General features: G+C 43.1%; 1 long non-coding RNA gene across 1 annotated transcript; it reads right to left on the reverse strand.

Moving 5' to 3' along the window:
* Nucleotides 1-911: 911 nt before the first annotated feature.
* On the reverse strand, nucleotides 912-13,585 carry LOC143670426 (uncharacterized). The gene is made up of 3 exons (XR_013169356.1): nucleotides 13,411-13,585; nucleotides 6,004-6,127; nucleotides 912-5,524 (listed from the first exon to the last, which is right to left on the reverse strand). It is a non-coding gene; the product is annotated as an uncharacterized LOC143670426 (long non-coding RNA).
* Nucleotides 13,586-18,315: the final 4,730 nt, after the last annotated feature.

Below are 18,315 nucleotides of genomic sequence, written 5' to 3' on the forward strand. Positions count from 1 at the left end.
CCAAGCTGGAGATGCCATCTGAGGCTGCTTTTAACCGAGAAATTTTCTATATACAAAGCAACAGCCACAACACTGTACTAGCACAATTGCCAATTTTTCTGTCATCGAAAAGGGTGAAAGGGAATGTTTTCATAAATACCTAACTGCCTTATCAAGCTGGAACACAGCTCTTGCAGTGTGCAGGAGGCTTGGTTTATCTCCAAAATATTTTCTAGCCATCAAACATTTTTTTTTAAGCTAAAAATGAATGCATTTGGGTAAATATTTGGAGTAAAAGTAGGAGATTTGATTTAAAAAAAAAAAAAAAGACTTTTGCAAGGAGGGGGGAAGCTGGAAATATCCAGGATGACATATTTAAATTGAGTAAAACTTGATATCAAGTATTATAGATTCATTTTAAAACTTGGGTTGCAGAGGAAGTAAAACCACTACTGAAAACATGGCTTGGGGATTATATTTAAATGTTTAAAATGGGGAAGCAAGCTCAATACAGATGCTCATGTATTAAGGTTTTTGTTGATTATTTGCAGGAAGAACACTTGAATGTTATAAAACGAATGAATGGTGATTAAACCTGCAATAGGGGCAAACGAAATAAAATAAATCTGCTGGAAGCAGTCTTTGGCCAATGAAATCGGAGTTCCAGAAACCTACAGACACGTGAAAGATAATGCAGGAGAAAAGTGAGAAAATAGCTGTTACGGGTTGAACTGTATCCCCCAAAAGATATGTTGATGTTCTATCCTCAGCTATCTCTGGCCTTATTTGGAAATAGGGTCAATACTGCTGGAATTAAGCAAGTTAAAATGAAGACAAATCAGATTAGGTAGACCCTAATCCAATAGAACAAGTGTCCTTATAAGAAAAGGACATTTGGATTCAGACAGACAACAGAAACGAAAATGCCAAGGGTTGCTGGCCTCGAGAACGGGGAGACAATAAATTCATCTCGTTTTAAGCCACCCAGTCTGTGGTACTTTGTGACGGCCATCCTAAAGTGAACACACGCAAGCCAAAACCTCCTGGGGAAAAGAAACCGACTCTCAGTAGCAGCTCGCTGTGGAGTATAATGAACCTGTCGTCTTCAGACCTAGAGGAAATGGCTGGGGAGACAGGTTTGAGATTCAAACAGGCAAGCAGCCAGTGTGGTTTTAGAATTCATCCTCAGAGACATCATTTCAGGTTGCAGGGGTTTCCCACCCTTTTCTTTAGAGAGGTTATGGAAAAGCCATCCCCACTGGAGCCTAGCTTTCAGTGGATCACACACACAAAAAACCCAGCTCAACAATCAAGAAGAGAAACCCTGAGCAAAATTCAGGTCCATGCTTCAGTAGTTTATTAGAGGCAAAAATATTTGAATTGACAATTCATTCTCCAAAGACGATGAGAAGCCTGTGTTTTAAAAGTGCTTAAGAGTCGTTTGAGGGTTTAAGAAAAGACAAGAGGGGAATGTCATAGCCTGTTCAATAGTGAGAAGAATATACAATTCTTAGAGTTCTCCTTTTAATTTACTTTGGGGCACAGGCATCCAAATAGATCGAAACTATCATTTTTCAATTCTAATTATACCAAGGAGTAAATAATTCAAAAATTGTGGCTCATAAAATGAGCTTTGAGCATGAATGCCTATAAAAAAATACTGTCTATCTACAATCCAAATCACACTTTAGAAACTATGAACAATGTTCAAATCCTGTAACTAAATGGCCACAGAGATTCCCAGTGTGAGACCAGGGGAAGCAACCTGGGATTCAAACCTGGGGAGACACGTTTGAAATGCAGAATAATAGATCACAAAACATTAAAATGTTTTTTTTCGGAGATGTTGCTCCTGCAAAATATATGGGATGTGGGGGTGGGGCAGCACACAGCATCCAAACCAAAAGAGTTGGAGGTTTAAAGTTGTTTCTGAATTCTGCTATTTTTTGCAACCTATCCCCACTGTCTTGGAATTTCTAGTTATAAACTGGAGAGCATTCAGAGATCAAACTTCCCAAATATTCTGTTGTCTGCAACGTGAAGGCTGCATATTGCAATTTTTGCTTGACCTGCATGTATGATAGCTCAGCAATATGAGTTTTTGGAGGGAGGGCTGCAGAAAAAAATGGCTCAATATCTGATCTGAGAATAAGTTCTAATATGTGGGAAACCTGCAGCAAACCTGAATGGAAAATTGCAACAGAATAACTTACAGTGGAAAAAAAATCAATATTGCACTAAAATGTTGAACACACGAGCAAGTGAGTAAATGAGAAAACAGAATTGGGAAGGGTTTATCTTCAAATCTTCCTGTGTGAAGTGGAACTGCCACAGCGTGTCTAGTTTTCAGACCAAGAAGCTAAGGGTAATTTTTTTACATTTTCAAATGATTCACATTTTTAATATAACCTATTTAACATTTTCAGTTTTCCCTCTTGGCCCACAAATCCTACAATGTTTACTACCGCACCCTTTAAGAAAGATTTGCTGACTGCCCTGCCGCACCCCCATACATTTTGCAGGAGCAACACTTCCTAAAACTATTATACTTTTTTTCCAGATCACCTATTAATGTTTTGTGATCTATTGTCCTGTATTTCAAGGAATGCTCTCTGGAGCAGTTGAATTAGTTGGTGAAACATTGAGGAAGAGAATGATATCTTATCGAGGATGTAAAACGAGCTGTGAGGAAGAGGGCTGAGAGAATAAGGAAGTAATTTTGCTTGCAATGTTGGGGAATTACAAAGGACTCGTTGATGAGTGGCATGAGACAGCTGATGCTGGCTCTTGAAGGTTGGACAAGGTTTGACCCCTAGTTGAGGGAGCGTGGAAGAGAAAGGTGAAATAATACTTCAGAGAGGCCATGCTTGAAGCTTGTTTAAGATGGGTAAAGAATGGGAAAGCTAGAAGCCAGATGCAAAGGTCAGAAAAGATTCCAAATATGCAATTCGGTTTATTGAGTTTGGGAGGGGTTGTGCTTGGGACAGGACTTTCATCAAAGTGTGTCAGCTTACCTTGAAAAAAGGTAACAAGGATGAGGGTTTAACCAGCTCCTTTGATGGATGCTGACAATCGATGACTGGAGGTGAAGGAAGAAAAGCACATCAGAGAGAAAAGAGGGGAGCATAATGCCACAGGAGCCAAAGTTGGTAGATGTTTCCAGGACCACTACAGCAGTCATAGTTGATGCCTCTCCCCACCTCTTTTCTGGACTGGTGCATCTATTTCCAGTTGCAGCCAATGTCCCAAGAGCTGCACTTAGCTCAGTGGATACTACCTGTCCTGGAGGTCATATACCCATACAACCCCACCCTGGGCAGCCAGTTGACAATGACAGACTCCATGATGCAACCCATACTCCAGAGCTCCCCACAGGAATGGGCTGAAGCTCGATTCCTGCTAAGACCCCCTTTCCTTGCTTGGCTGCTCCCCCATCCCCTCCTGAGAGACCTCTTGGAACCCCTTGTTGCATATTGAATCACGACCTGCACGAAGACATGATCAAATCCTAACGTCTGCTCCTGTGCGTGGGAACCCATCGTAAACAGAACTCTTGAAGATGATAAGCTAAGAGGAGGTCAGGCTGAATGAGGGTGAGAGCCTCCATTCAATATGTCTGGAGTCCTGATAAGCAGAGAAAATTTGGAAGAAGGAGGAGAGAGACGGCCGAGTGACAGAGGCAAGACTGACTCGTGGCTTACCGCAAGCCAGCTCCAAAAGCTTCACCCACTGGGGAGCACATACCTGCCACCATCTTGGCGTTAGGCTAACCAGCCTCCCAAACTGTGAGATAATAAATCCCTGTTTGGAAACTGACCGGATACCTGTTGTGTTTATTACACTAGCACTGGCAAACTAAGGCACCCTAACATCCCAGCGCCTTGGGACCACAAAGCAGAGATTTGGGACCCAGGGCAGGTGGGCTCATTTGGGCCTCCAGCACAGAGGCACCAATTGCATCCCAGATCTCGACCTGTAACCACCACCTCCGAGGATGGAATTTTCTGGCATCTGGTCCAAAAGATGCATTATATTTAGACTCAGATGGACTGAGCTATTCTTTCTGACTCTTTTCTGAATCCCTTCCTGCCTCTGGCACTAGCACTGCACATGTGTGTGCCTTCAGTACTTTTTCACGTGCAAAATATACCACCTGTTCTGAGCAACATTTTTTTTTTTCACCAGCAGCAAAACAGGAAAAAGAGCTGTGAATGTTAATGAGATGACAAATGGACTCTTCTGCTCAAGAGAAACCTTGTCTCCTGAGACAATGAAGTGAGAGGGACGGCATGGGACACAAAACCACTGGCACAATTCTCCATGATCCTAGGTCTCCAATATTCACATCTCAAGCACTGTCTCAGGGAGAGCAGAGAGCCAAAAGCCCCAAGAAGACCTCATTTCTTGAGGCTCACTTTAAAAGACCAATCCAGAGGAAGCAAAAGTATGATTGCTTTCATCCTTGTCTGAGACATTGGAGTGAATTATTTCCTCCTACCTGTCTTTTTTGGAGACAAATAGAGGACAGCAGGGAAGCCAATCCCACACAAGTACCCGTGACCAAGTCAGTAGAAAAACTTTCCTCCTTTTAGTGAAGGCATGAGGCAGCACTGAATATTGCATCAAGCTCTCTAGGGCCACACAATCTCAGACTAGACCCCACAAACCCGTCAAATCTAGAACAAGCCCTTCCTTTTCTTCTAATAATGCCTGAAAAGAGAAACAGGTTTTTTTCATAATTCTGTGCTTCCACCCCCAACTCCTCTGCTTTTGTATCAGTGATCTATCGCTGGGTAACAAATCGCCCCCAAACCTAGCAGCCTAAATGACCCACAGTTATAATCTGCCATTTCTGTGGGTCAGGAATGTGGACCCAGTTTAGCTGGGTGCCTCTGGCTCAGGGTCTTTCACAGGATGCAGAGGTAATAACACTGGCTGGGATCTCTCCTGGACCAGAGGGAGTTCACTTCTAGGTGGTATTGGTAGAAAAAAGTTCTTTGCCTCACGGGACTCTCCATGAGGCTGCTTGCAACAGGGCAGCTGGGATCCAACAATACCTTCAAAGGAGGGCATCTGTTAGCAAGACGCAAGTTACAATCTTATACACTGTAATGGCAGAAGCGACATCCCCTCCTCTTTGCCATATTCTCTTGGTGAGATGCCAAAGTGACTCCCACACTCAAGGGGAGTGGATGATGCAAGGGTGGGAATGCCAGAGGTGGGTGTTGTTGAAAGAAAGCTTGTGTCCCACTGCTCAATAGAAATGTTTCCTTAGCTTGAGCAGAACTTCTTGTGATGTCATCACGATGGTCAGCTGTCGTTGACCACCAATGGTGCGGCAGGGTATGGGTGAGCTTGCTTTGCTTTCAGTTATCTCCTAAGCTGAGTCTTAAAGCACAACCAATAATTATTACCTTCTAATTTTCCTTCGCATGGATGTTGACCACACATGGGTAGGAACTGTCCAGAAAGCTGTGATAGTTTGGAGCTGTTGTGTAGCCCAGAAAAGATCATGTTCTTTTAATCCATTCCTGTGGGTATAGACCTGTTGTGGGTGGGACCAAAGAGACAAACATGTAGGAGCTGAGAGAGGAAGCCACTGAAGCCAGGATCAGGAACCAATGAAACCCAGGAGAGAAGCACCAGCAGACACCACCCTGTGCCTTCCCACATGACAAAGGAATCCCAGATACCAGCAGCTGTCTTCAGGGAGAAGGTATCGCCCTGCTGATGCCTTAAAATGGACATTGTCATGGCCTCAGAACTATAAACTTGTAAATTAATAAATCCCCCCAGTAAAAACCAACCCATTTCCGGCATAGTACATTTCCTCAGCTCTAGCGAACCAAAACAGGAGCCTTGTCAAACAAAGGGCCAGGCAGCCCAGTTGACCAAACCAAGATGGCGGCACATTGGTTGAACAGAATGAAGTGTCCCTCCTGGCTTTCACATCTCACGAGAACATAGGTAAGAAAAAAGAAATGAATTCTCCCAATGGCAAAATAGATCAGAGAAGCCACACACCTGCATCTTGGGTAAGATCGGGTCAAATATTTATACAGAGGCAAGCCGGCTTCCCAACGCCATGCGCCGCAGCCTCTGCTATTAAAAACGAAAAAGGCAGACTTGAAACAGAAGGTGTTGGAGCCTGAAACGGAAAACAAAGAGGCATTGTGAAAAAACGGCACCTGGAATGGAAGAGAAGTTCTAAAGCACAGTTAGAGCAGACTCGAAAGAGACAGAGGCAGACGCTGCTTCTTCATCCCGAATCGAAAGAATCCCATCTGAACAGAAGCAGCTGGATGGGGCAGCATTGAAAGGAAGGGATTACACTGTGAGAAGAGGGAGGTCCCACACTGTGAAATCCCAATGAAACAAAAAGCTCTAAATGGCAAGGCATACCAACTATGGGAAAAACCAGCTGATCGGGAGAAACCGACAAGAGCCGTGAAAAGCAAAAAACACAAACAATGCCGTAGGTGACAAAGAGGCTGATACAGCAGGAATCTGAGATACCCTAAGTAACACAGTTCCTCTGTGGGAATTCTTTTTTTATGTATATATTAAAAAGGAGAAAGAAGACACGTAAAATGAGTTCTCCTCTTTGAAGGGAGAGACATAAACAGAGCCTATCAAAGAATTTCCCATGGGACAAAATGTATGTCCTGGCACGCTTTCTAGTATTTGAATTTTCATTGCGTTCCAAAGGTAATTTATTGCAGGCCAATGGGAGATCTGACGTGGTTAGTAAAATGACTGCTAATCAGCTTTTAAAAACAAACCCAAGACTGAGTTGACTTCTTTACCTGGCTGGGAGAGGTGCTCTCCTAGAATTCCACACTTGATTTCTGGAGAAAAAGATTTCCAATTGAAAGACCTCCAACCCTACCCCACTTCTAATTCTTCAGCTGTCAGAAAAAAACTCATGATTTTTTTCCTTGCAAAGATGAGTAGAGAATTACCGACCTGCCTTTGGTAATCAGCAATAACCCATTTCAATACCTTAACCAAAAGGTCCCACCCACAGGAATGTATGAAAAGAACAGGACCTCTTCTTCCAAATGTAACAGCTCATAAAGAGACATAAAGAGACATAAAGAGACATAAAGAAGCTAGAGATCTAAGTAGAGGCACGTAGGAAGCACGAGGCAGCTCTCGCATCATCGACTGGTATTTCTGGGACCCGGTTATAGGACAGGCTTCAAACCAGGCATTGGAAATGCAAAGGAACCCCAAAGAGGTAGAAAGCTTTCTCGCTGTGTCTTATTACCTTGGCACGCCAGACATAAATCCAAGAGCCACACACGTAGACCGAACGATTTTCTCGCCTCTCTGACCCGACCCATCTCTTTAGAATTAGCGTGACACTTATCCATTTGGCCCACATTTGTTGGGGACCAGTAAATACAGAAAACAGACCCTCTCTCAGCTCACAGTGAGATGATGAGAAAGTCAGAAATGTGGTATTAGAGACGAAGCATGCCGCCCGGCAATCCCACAAGATTCTGCAGCAGCTGGCGAGAAGGCTGGGCTTGGGGCACATCGAACCCAGCCAGCCAGGTCCACCCCCTTTCCTCCTTCCTTCTTTCAGGATATATCCAAGACGTTTCCGTCTCTAACTTGCAATCCTAAGATTGTGGACACTAACTGCCTCAGGCGTGAGCTGAATGAGGCACTGTGTGTATAAATGTCAGTGAAAAGGGGGCTAGAGGTGAAAGCTGCAAAGTCAGATGTGGTTAGAGATAAAGGTCGTGCTCTGGCCTGCTAAAGCTGCCGGAATGCAACATACCAGAAGTGGGCTGGCTCTTTTTTTAAAAATTTTATTGTCAAAACTTAACAAGCACGCATACAAACATTCCTGGCATGCAAACGTTCTGTACATGGTGTACGAGTGGTGTTTCACAATATCATCACATAGTTGTGTATCCATCGCCATGGTCATTTCTTTGAACATTTGTATCATTCCAGCAAAAGAAAGAGAAAAAGAAAAAACTCATACATACCCTACCCCTAACCCCTTCATCTCATTAAACCCTAATATTTCAATCTACTCAATTTATTTTAACCTTTGTTCCTCTGATGATTTATTTCTTATCCATACTTTCTACGGATAAAAGGAGCATGAGACACAAGGCTTTCACAATCACACAGTCACACTGCAAATGTCCTATCTTTATGCACTCATCTTCAAGAATCCAGGCTGCTGGAAAACACAGCTCTACAGTTTCAGGTGCATCTACCACGAACTTCTCTTAACTTCCTCTCTTAGTTTCTCTGAGCTCTCGGGCTTTTCCTTTCCTTTATCCTCTCCTAAAGGACCCCAGAAATGGCATTAAGACCCACCTTAAATGGGGTGGGGTCCCACGTCAGCAGAAACCACTTAACCAAAAGGTCCCACCCACAACAGGTCTGCACCCACGGAACTCAATGAAAAGAACGTGGCCTTATCTGGGGGGTACATATCAGCTCCAAACCAGCACAGAGATAGAGATATAAAAAAACGAGAGATTTAGGGAGAGGCATAGAAATAGAGGTTCAGATACACACATAGCTACAGTACAGGTATAACCATCATTCTGTAGGTATAAGAAGAGCTTACAGTATTCGAGGAACCAGAGGGTCCGAGACCCTACCATTCAGTTTGGGGCCAGGATGCTCAGAAAACGGTGGTTTCTTGGGAGGCTGCAACCTCCTCTCCGGCCCCTGCTTTGTCTGCTCCACCCCGGGGAAGCTTCTGCTCCTGGGGTGGTGTCCCCGCTTCTCTTTCCACCCTGCCCAGCTCCTTCCAACCTCAGGAACTGGTCCTGTTTTCCCCTGTGCCTGCCCAGTGTCCAGGTGAGTCCCTCACCACCCACGCCTCCAACCCACTCCCCACATGGGTCCACCTGGGACCAGGAGCCCAAGGATTTTCCTTCTACCCGGTGACAAGCCCATGAGGCTACAGAGTCTCCCAGCAAAGGTGCAGCTTTTATCCTGTCCTTTAATACAAATTAGAACGGCCATCCGACGAGATGAATCAGCAGCATCACCTGATAGTCAGGCGATGAATAATCCTTCCTAAAGATGCTGTTTCTAAATTGAGCAGGTGCTTTAAGATGGACTTTTTTTCTTCTTCTTTTTTGTCTTCAACAGAAGGAGGCCCTCCCAGAGGGAAGCAGCTTTGGGGATGTCAAAAGATTTCTGCAGCTTCACTCGGAACAGCAGAACTTACAAAAACGATCATTATTTTGTGTTATTACGTGTTGGATTGAAGACGGGAAACGTCAGTGGTTTATTTCCAGATTCAGGTGGGGTGGGGGAGCTCCCGCCGCTAAAGAGCTTTCAGGAATTTGAGGAAAGAGACAAACCGTTGTCTTCATCACAGCCAGAGAAACAGAAATTGCCCACGAGTGAAAGCAGCAGATGACAGAGAGGCACATTTGTAAGTTAGTTCTCTTTATTTATTTATTGTGAAACCTAACTTTAAAAAAAAGAAGAAGAGGGATTTAAATGTCCAAAAACACAGCCAAAAATCGAATTTGGACTTTGAGTGTCATCGTAAGGTAAAAAGCTCTCCATGCGGCTTACATAAATCAGCTTTCATCCGTCTCCATAAAAACACTCAGCCTAGGAAACAAGCTAAGATGAATAATTTATTTGTTCAATTAAAAAAATCAGGCCCTTTACCCAAACGCCCTAGAGAGCTAACTCGAATAATTAATGCAATTATAACAAGGCAAATAAAACGCCAAGCTGGCGGGCGCCTTACCCGCCGGCACAAGCCAGCTACAGAATTTGTTTTCTCTCTCCCTGTGGGTCAGCAGCGTGCCAGCTCCCCATTTCTCAAGACGAGTCTTTGGGTCTAGGCCGAAAGGACCGGCAGCAAGGGCTCCTTTAAGCAACTTCCTTGTGTTTTCTTTTTCATTCACATGAAACTTTCCTCCAAACACTGTTTCCAGTCTAAATATGGAAACTCTGCTGTTTCTTTTTTAAATATGTTTTTACCATCACAATTGACGTTTTTTCTTCTTCTTTTTTTTTTTGTGAAAAAAAAAACATAGATGCTAACAAGCTGTAAATTTCCAAGCACGGCACAACAATTCGTTGTAGAACAGGTTTCAGAGTTTGACACGGGCTAGGACTCCATGATTTCAGTTTCATTTTTACACAGTTTGAGGTTTCATTTGTAGCTGCTCTGAGATATTGGAGACTAAAAGAAATATAAGTAGAATGATTCAGCACTCATACTCATTTGTGAAATCCTATCTTCCTTGTATAACTCCACCATCCCCTTTGATCTTTCTCATACTCTTTAGACGCATTTTGGCTATGTCCATTCTAACTTTTTCATGCAGGAAGGGGCTGCCAATAAGATGGGATGGGGGGATGGAACTAGCTGATGTTCGGAAAAGGCTGGACTCTCTGCATTTCAGGACGTATCCGATCCAGGGACCCATCTGGAGGTTGTAGGTTTTGGAGAGTTACTCTAGTGCATGAAATCCTTGTGGAATCTTATAAATTGCCCTAGGTGTTCTTTAGGATTGGCTAGAATGGTCCTGGTTGGGGGTTGGCAGGTTATGATAGGTAGCAAGGTCTACCTGAAGCTTGTGTAAGAGCAACCTCCAGAGTAGCTTCTCAACTCTATTTGAACCCTCTCTGCTACTGATACCTTATTTGTTACACTTCTTTCCCCCCTTTTGGTCACGATGGAATTGTTGATCCCATGGTGCCAGGTCTGGATTCATCCCTGGGAGTCATCTCCCAAGTCGCCAGGGAGACTTTCACCCCTGGATGTCATGTCCCACGTAAGGGGAGGGCAATGATTTCACTTGCAGAGTTGGGCTTAGAGAGACTGAGGCCACATCTGAGCAACAACAGAGGTCCTCCAGAAGTAACTCTTAGGCATGCCTATAGGTAGTCTAAGCTTCTCTGCTACCTACATAAACTTCACAAGAGTAAGCCTCATGATCGAGAGCTTGGCCTATTGATTTGGGTGTCCCTAAAGTTTGACACAGTATCAGGGGTTCCCCCAGTGGTAACGTTTAATGGTTCCATATTTTTTCTCCCATCCCTCAAAGGACTTTGCCAATACTTTTTGATTATCTGCTTAATACCCTCTGGCATGCATCCAGGCGTTACATTAAGTGATATGGGATTAAGTCCCTCATTCTTATTCCAGGATCCCTGGGTTCGGATTGTGTCAATGATCTATCCAGACAGGTTGAGTTAGAATACATGCTACAGAAAATTTAGGTTCCAGAAAAAATAAACCTTTCTTCCATTGTCTCAAAGAGTAGATGAAGTTCTAAAATACAGACAGTGGCGTCCTTCCCCTGCATTCTAAATTACTCTAGCTTGTTCTTATCTCTCATCACCAGTTATGCATCTATCAAACAGCCTCTCAAAATCCAGAGATAACAATTACCACTCCAGACTAAAATAGGACTGCTGTGAGAGCTTACAATCTAGGCCCCTGGTTTCCTAGAAGTATTTTTTAAGTGCGACCATGCAACATTTGCTCTTCTGTTTCTGGCTGAGTATTCCTCACCAAATGTCCCCCAGGTTCGTTCACCTGGTGAGTTGCACATTTCTTCTTTTAAGGCTCTGACAGGGTGCTTTCCAAAGGGGCTGCCCCATTTTACATGCTCCCCGGCAATGTGTGAGTCATCCAGTATCTCTGCATACGTGCCAGCGTTTGGTATTGTCACTTTTTTTTTTTACTCTAGCCAAGCTGATAGCTTTGCAGGGACAATTCATGGCCGAGACTCTTCTCTAAAGGACTCGCCTGATTAGGTCAGGCCCACCCAGAGTAAGGCATCTTTTCAGGAATGCAAATTAAATTAAATTGATCAGGGGCTTTAATTCCTTCTATAACCCCCCTTCACCTTTGGCATATATTGTAAACTAATCACAGGAGCGCCACCCATTCTTCCCTCTAGAATCTCTTTGGATCCAAGACCTCTTCATGGCTTGTGTTCTCATGCCCAGGCTATTTGACATCTACTCTAAAATCTTTGTGACGTATTCAAAGGGGTTGAATGCTTTTGCTTGCCAGAGAATATTTAAACAACCTTTCTGGGAAGAGCTATCTATAGCTATCTATTTTTCTTTCTAGCTATCATGTCTATTTATCTGTCTCATAAATCCAACAATGATTTGCCATCTACCCATTTCATTTATCATCTTTCGATCTTTACATATATAAAGGCTAGGTATCTATCTACCACTGCTATTATCTATCATTTTTCCCATCAATCCAACATTTACCAACCATCATCTATTTATCTACCACCAATTTTATGTAGCTTTCTATCTAATCTCATCACTCCAACATCTACTAATCATTTACTGTTTTAGCTCATCTGTGTATCTATCTGTCTATTTGACATGCATGGAAATTTTCCTTTTGTTTGCTTTCTCTATTTCACACTTTTCTTCTCATTTCCACCCATCCTCACACTCAACTCATAATAACATTTGTTTGAGTGCCGTAACTATAAAAAGCTCCCTGTGGAAGTGCTACTGAAAATTACATATTGCTGTCTTCACAGGCAATCTAGCTTCCCAGAGAGAAGCCAGTTCCCTCTCATGAGGATTTAGGTTTCATCTGAGTTATTATTTGGAAAATATCTTACATAGTTTTTTTTATCCTGTTGGGTAACCTGGAAACTCCTATCCAGGAAATAAACTTCAGTCTTCATGCCAGATTATGTAATAATACCTTACTGCTATTTACATTGGGTACTTAAGGAATTTCAAGGCTGTTGAAATTATCCCATTACTTACTTTATGGCAAAGTATAATATAGCATTTTCAGCCATTAAATATTCTGTTAAAACTTTTGCTTCCGTACCTCACTAATCATTTAGCTTTTTAAAGGGCACTTTGGGAGCCAAACCCCCATGTTCAAAGGACCAAAACAAGCAAAGACAAGTTCTAGTGTGATCTAAAATCTAGAAACAGCAAGGTAAGAGAATGTGCTGGGTGACCCTTCTGCAATTCTATATTTTTGTGGCAATTCAAATGCCTTCTTTGCATGACACCAGGTTATTTGGGTCTTAAAAAAATTATCCGCTCACAAATTCTCATCCTGAAAATTTAGGTTTGTGGTTTATCATCACCACGGATTGCTTTAGCTCTTTTATGCAGCTTGTTCCATTCTTTCCAAGAATTTCAGTTGCCATTTTTTCCTCTAACTCAGCAGCTATGAGATCAGAAATCTGGCCAGAGTCAGCTTTGGCAGACTGAGTTGAGAGGCTCTTGTGATATGTCAGCCAGCCCAGGATCGAGAAATGGTGTCTTTGTGGAATACAAGTGTTTTAGTTTGTTAAAGCTGCCAGAATGCAGTATACCAGCAATGGAACAGCTTTTACAGAGGGAATTGATTAAGTTGCAAGTTTACAGTTCTAAGGCTGTGAAAATGTCCAAATTAAGGCACCAGCAAGAGGTTACCTTCAGTCAAGAAAGGCTGATGCTGTCCAGAGCACCTCTGTCATCTGGGAAAGCATGGGGAGATGTCTGCTAGCTTTCTCTCCTGCTTCTCCAACAGCTCCCCCAGGGGCATTTTCCTTCTCCCTCTCCAAAGGTCTCTGGTTGTGTGGGCTGTGTTGGCTCTGAAGCTTTTTCCAAAATGGTTCTCTCTCAAAGAACTCCAGTAAGCAACCCCACCTTGCATGGGTGGAGACACGGCTCCATGGAAACCATTTCATCAAAAGGTCCCACCCACAATTGGGTGAGTCACATCTCCACGGAAACAATCAAAACCCTCCCACACAGCAATGCTGAATGCGGATGAAAGGACATGGCTTTTCTAGGGTCCACAACTGTTTCAAACCAGCCCAACAAGAAACATTTATCAACAACCCATCTTGATGCTACAGCAGAACTCTCAGGATGACTTCTAATCCCACCTCTTGGGCTTCCGAAAGGTTTCTGAGACAATAAAACCTAGGACTTGTGTTCGAACACTTAGCAACTGCCAAGAAATGGTCTACTTTGCTTGGTAGAAGTAGCGTGAAGGGAAAGTAACATTGTGAAAGCATGTTTAGGCAAACTAAGCTACAGCTTAGCAGTGGTTGGAGTGACCCCAGCCAAGTCCCTTGGGCTCTCTGAGGCTCCCTTCCATGCCTTTAAAGTATTGGTTTCCAGGTAACAGATAAGTACAGATTAAGCAATATAAGCAATGGTATTATCTCACAGTTCTAGAGGGCAGGGTTCCTGATACATACAGGTCTCACAAGCGCCACATCCAGGTGCTGGCTGCACTGGGCTCTCATCTGGAAACAAACTGCTTCCAGGCTCAATCAGGTGTTGGCCAAATTAGGTTGGTTGCAGTTGTAGGACAAGGTCTGTTTTCCTTGGTTCTGCCCTTGGCCCCCACAGGCTGCTCTCTGCTCCTTGCTGGTGGACGGTACATCACAGAGCCAGCCACGGCAGGAGGAGTTCCTCTCACACTGTGACTCTCACTTCTCCTTCCGCCATATTTCTTTTGCGTAAGCCAGAGAACAGTCTCTGCTTTTCAGAGCATAGCGATGACATTGGACCCACCCAGATGATCCAGGATTTTCTCCCTGTTTTAAGGTCCCTGTCCTTGATTATATCAAACTTACCCACATTGATTAGTATTATTTTTGGAGAAGGATCTGGTATCTCCATCTATTTTCTATAGTCCTATCCTGAGACACGTTACCCCATTCTCCAGCCAATCTGAATATACTCCCTTATGTACTAAAGAATCTGGTCTTGCCCAAAGAGAAGCCAATCTTGATTTCATGCCTCTGGGAGGAAATCTCTAAACTTTTGGGATATCCTAGGTGATTAGAGTGCCTTTCTTATACCCTCGGACCATGTGGGGTATTAGCTTGGCCAACGGGGATTGTGGGTGGGAGGTTGGACACCGTGCTTAGTCATTTGGGAAACCAACCCATCATCCATGATTATGCCATGAAGCCCCAGTAAAATCTGGGGATACCAAGCTCGGTTGAGTTCCCCTGGTTGGCAGCTGTCTCAGTTTTCCAGGGTGCTAGGACCAATACCACCTACTGACTTGGTGTAAACAACAGGAATTTACTGTCACACATCAAGAGTAAGTGTGTTTCTAATCTAAGTAAATGCTCAGATTAGAACATTTATCTTAACACAAATTCCTTTCCTAGAAGAACCCCATTGCCAAAGAGTTGAGTTCCCAATGTGTAGAGGAAAGAACAAAATCCACCCATCCCGCAATGCCCAACTTAATATCCGATTCCAAGCTAGAAGCCGAAGCGTTTTTCTTGAGGGAGTTAAGTCATAAAAGGATTTTCATTTGTTGATGTGTTTATATAAAGCAAGCATCTTACTCCCTTCTAAAATTTTCATGGCATGGACAGCTTAGAAGCCCAACAACCAGGTCTTGCCTTCTCGTGGAATCTGAAGCATTCTGGTAAACCTCCATCCTGGGGCACTCTCTTCTCTCTCTTCGTGGGTCTGTCCTTCTGGCTCCAGTCATGGACTAAGGCCCAGCCTAATTCACTTTGACTTCATCCAAATAGGTTTCCCAGATGACTGAGCACAGCAGCCAACCTCCCACCTGCAATCCCCGTTGGCCAAGCTAATATCCCACATGGCCCGAGGGTATAAAGGATCCGAGGGTATAAAGGATTTTTGAGGATCCTATTTGACAGATGGACTCACACGTACAGGACTGGGGTGGTCAGGACTCAGAACTCCAGTTCATAAACACCTTCACACCTACATGACCAGGCATAGGTGAACATGTCTTCTGCAGGGGACACGATTCAATCTACAGCATCCGTCCTATGCGTGAACAAAATCACATGTCACACGTCAATCCTAGGAGGGGGATGCCTCCCGGACACAAATGGAAGCTCCCCTTTGCAACCCTCCAGGACTCTGCTTTATGTGTGGCTTCATTTGGCTGGCTCTGATTTGTCATCCTTTGCCTCGAGTGAACCCAATCCAAGAGAAGAACAGCTGTGAGTTCTGTGAATCCCCCTGGCGAATTATTAAAACTGGGGATGCAAACTTGCAGTTGACAAGTTACGGCAAGTATGATACCTTCAAACTTGCAGTTGGCATCAGATACGAGGGCGGACTTGTGTAAGACTTCACGGTTTGGCCCAATCTGAGTAGTTTCCAAATCACATCTCGTAATAGCTCTAAATCCCTCTAAGGCAAAGGCTCACCCAAAATGTGCGTGGGAATGGCTTAACTTGGGTACAGTGTGTGTGTGTGTGTGTGTGTGTGTGTGTGTGTGCATGAGATTGTGTGTTTCTGTGAGAAATTTTAAAAAAGAAAGCTGTTGTCTTGAAAACAAGAACGAAAAAGCCCAATCCTGCATTGCCTGGGAAATGTGCGCCAAACCTCTTCACAAAATCCTCAAATCCTGTACTGAGATGCATCTAAGACTGGAAAGGAAAATTTGAAAACATGGTTCAGATGTTATTTTTAGCTGTCAATGCCATGAAAAATTTTAGAAGAAAGTAAGATGCTTGCTATATATAAACACATCAACAAATGAAAATCCTTTTATGACGTAACTACCTCAAGAAAAACACTTCGGCTTTGAGCTTGGAATCGGATATCAAGTTGCGTATCGTGGGATGGATGGAGTTTGTTCTTTCCTCTACATGTTGGGAATTCAACTCTTTGGCAATGGGGTTCTTCTAGGAAAGAAAATTTGTGTTAAGATAAATGTTCTAATCTGAGAAAAAACAAATTCCTATCCTGCAAAACAACCAGAACTGTTCCGTCCTTGGGTGTCAATGCATGTGTCTTGTTTTGCTCTGTTGCAGGGTGAGTTTAAGGAAAGCAAAGATGTACTATGTATTTTCAATACAGTAATCCAAGAGGAAAAAGTGTTTGTTTTCAGAAACTGCATTTGGACACAGGCTTTTTAGAACCAGTGTACTCAGGTTTTGCTTTTCACTGGTCCCCTGGAGTCAACAAAACACCTGGATAGGCCTGATGCTCGGAAATCTTTGCTGAATGAATGAATTCAAAATTTAAAACAGTAGCACTCACCAGTATCACACTGAATCCTGGTATTTCAGGTATCAGGATACTCAGAATGTTTTTTATAATCTGCATGGTGCATTTTATTCTTATTTTTAAAAGCTCTAACCGATAGTAGAAAGGAAAAAAAGGTTAATCCATTAATACCTTACATGACCTGTGATGCCAAATAAATACATTTCTTCTTCCAGATCTGGATGTAGCTCCGAATAACCTGGGGAAAGCAAACTGCTTTAGCTGCCAACACATCTTCTCAAATTTTTAACAATTACTATGAATACAGTGGGTATAAATGTATGGGTTTAGCATGGACGAATCTCAAAAACATTCGCTGAGTGAAAAAAGCATTTAACAAAAGAATATTTATAATGTGAGTCTACTTAGAGTTCTTGAACAGGGAAAAGGAAATGTGCAAAGCAAAGGAAAAAGAAGTAAAGGCAGTTGTGGTTTGAAGGACTCGGAGGAATAGCAGGAAAGTTTTGGGGGTGATGGTAGATTTCTGTATTTTGACTGGGTTGGACATCAGCCAGGTATAAGCATTTGTCCAAACTCACGGAATGTTATATTCAAGGTTTGTGCATAAATGTTGCATAAATTTTGCCTAAAAGAAAGAACTCTAACAAACATAATGCACTTCATTCAATATTTAATAAAGGAAAAGCGCGAGAAAGGAGAAGAGTGCAGAATTTAAAGGTAATGTAAACTGTCGTTGCATTTCTAAATAAAACAACCATTTCTGAGTGTCAGTGTACTAGTTTGTTAGCTGCCAGAATGCAATACACCAGAAACGGAATGCTTTTAAAAAGGGGAATTTAATAAGTTGCGAGTTTGCAGTTCTAAGGCCGAGAAAATGTCCCAATTAAAGCAAGTCTATAGAAATGTCCAATCTAAGGCATCCAGGGAAAGATACCTTGGTTCAAGAAGGCCGATGAAGTCCAGGGTTTCTCTCTCATCTAGAAAGGCACATGGTGAATACGGTCAGAGTTTCTCTCTCAGCTGGAAGGGCACGTGGCAGACACAGTGTCATCTGCTAACTTTCTCTCCTGGCTTCCAGTTTCATGAATCTCCCCGGGAGGGGTTTTCCTTCTTCATCTCCAAAGGTCACTGGCTCGTGGACTCTCTGCTTCGTGGTGCTGCAGCATTCTCTGCTCTCTCTGAATCTCTCACTCTCCAAAATGTTTCCATTTTATAGGACTCCAGTCAACCAATCAAGACCCACCCAAATGGATGGAGACATGGCATCCCCTAATCCAGTGTAACAACCACTCTCGATTAAATCACATCTCCAGAGAGATGATCTGATTACAGTTTCAAACATACAGTATTGGATAAGGATTATTCTGC

Source organism: Tamandua tetradactyla, chromosome X, assembly GCF_023851605.1.
Source record: "Tamandua tetradactyla isolate mTamTet1 chromosome X, mTamTet1.pri, whole genome shotgun sequence".
Lineage (NCBI taxonomy): Eukaryota > Metazoa > Chordata > Mammalia > Pilosa > Myrmecophagidae > Tamandua > Tamandua tetradactyla.